Source organism: Benincasa hispida, chromosome 9, assembly GCF_009727055.1.
Source record: "Benincasa hispida cultivar B227 chromosome 9, ASM972705v1, whole genome shotgun sequence".
NCBI classification, from domain to species: Eukaryota; Viridiplantae; Streptophyta; class Magnoliopsida; order Cucurbitales; family Cucurbitaceae; genus Benincasa; species Benincasa hispida.
The window spans coordinates 6,537,158-6,539,340 of NC_052357.1; positions in this window are offsets into that span (position 1 = coordinate 6,537,158).

A 2,183-nucleotide genomic window follows, 5' to 3' on the forward strand; every position below is an offset into this window, starting at 1 on the left:
GATGACTTGCGCTTACTGGGAATTCCTCGTTGAAGACAAACAATTACAATGATCTATCCCCATCACGATGAAATTTTAAAGATTACCTGGGCCTGTCGACCAAGGCTATAGACTTGTTGAATACATCAGTGTAGAGCGCGTGCGGCCCAGAAAATCTAAGGGCATCGCAGACTTGTTATTGCCTCAAACTTTCTTGGCCTAAGTGGCCATAAGTCCCTCTAAGAAGTTGGCTACAGAGGGGTACCTCCGCATAGCTAGTTAGCAAGCTGAGGTTTCATTCCTTAACGGAATTAACCAGACAAATCGCTCCACCAACTAAGAACGGCCATGCACCACCACCCATAGAATCAAGAAAGAGCTCTCAGTTTGTCAATCCTTACTATTTATAGACCTTGTAAGTTTCCCCGTGTTGAGTCAAATTAAGCCGCAGGCTCCACTCTTGGTGGTGCCCTTCTGTCAATTCCTTTAAGATTTCTAATTTCTTCAAAGTAACAGCGCCGGAGGCATGACTCTAGGTAGGAGTGCGGATAGGTCGAGTGTTGTTCGGCTCAGATGATGCGATACGGCGCCGTGAGTGGTTGATTTGGTAGTTTAGGTTGGCAGGGTCGGTCTCGGGCATCGAACTTCGAGTTTCGACTCCTCATTGACGTGACACCCGAAGAAGTGTTTCGAGCGGCTTTGAATTGATCGGTTCTGCATCTGTACCTACGCGATGGAAGTGTCGCGTCTCATGTAGTCCCTTTCTGTCGGCAGCCTTATAGATGGGTGCACGTACAAACCTTAAAGCTCGCGTCGGCATTTCCGCTTCAGCTCTTCCAAGGCTTTGTTGCGGCCGACTCGTGGTGCTCGCTTCTCTAGATGCGGTCATTTGGCGGCATGAATGCTCGGAAGTCTCCGAGTCGATGTTCCGCTCATATTGAACGAATGAATACCGACTCTGTGGCCCGTGTGATTTGAGTGCCTGTGGTCGTCCTGTCGAGGGCGGCTTGGTGCTATCATTTGGGCGCAATGTGTGTTAGGGAATTGCTACCTGGATTGATCCTGTCCAGTAGTCATATGCTGTGTCTCAAAGATAAGCCATGCATTGTAAGTTATGAACTAATTCAGGACTGTGAAAACTGCGGAATGGCTTCATTAAATCAGTTATAGTTTGTTTGATGGTATCTTTTGCTACTCGGATAACCTAGTATTTAGAGCTAATACGTGCCAACAAACCCCGACTTCTGGAAGGATGCATTTATTAGATTAAAAGGTCGGACGCGGGTTCTGGCCGTTTGCTCTGATGATTCATGATAACTCGACGATCGCACAGGGCATCGTCCGCGCGAACGCATCACTTCAAATTTCTGCCCTATCAAATTTGATTGGTAGGATAGTGGCCTACTATGGTGGGTGACGGGATGACGGAGAATTAGGGTTCCGATTCCGGAGAGGTGACCTAAGAAAACGGCTACCACATCCTAAGGAAGGCCAGATAGTGTCGACGTACTGCAAATTAACCCAATCCGTGACACGGGAGGTAGTGACGTAATAAATATACAATATCGGGCTCTTTCGAGTCTGGTAATTGGAATGAGTTACAATCTAAATCCCTAACGAAGGATCAATGGAGGGCAAGGTCTAGGGTGCCAGCAGCCGCGGTCAATTCCAGCTCAATAGCGTATAATTAAGTTTTTAGTTCAGTTAAAAAGCTCTGTAGTGGTAGACCTTGGGTTGGGTCGATCGCGTCGCCTATGGTGAGCACGGCGGCTGCGTTCCCTTTCTGCTGGCGATGCGCTCCTGGCCTTAACTGGACGAGTCTGCCGTCCGGCGCTACATTTGAAGAAATTAGAGTGCTCAAAGCAAGCCCTAGCTCTTATACATTAGCTGATACATATAGATTGTCAACGGCCCGGATCGGAGTAATGAATTAAAGGCGACAGTCGGGGGCATTTCGTATTTATAGTTCAGAGGTGAAATTCTTGGGATTTATGAAAGAAAAAAATGTGAAAGCATTGCCAAGGATGTTTTCATTAATCAAGAACGAAAGTGGAGGGCTCAAAAGACGATCAATACCGTCCTAGTCTCAACCATAAACGATGCCGACCAGGGATTTGGCGGATGTTACTTTAAGGACTCCGCCAGCACCTTATGAGAAATCAAAGTCTTTTAAGTTCCAAGGGGGGAGCTATGATCACAAGGTG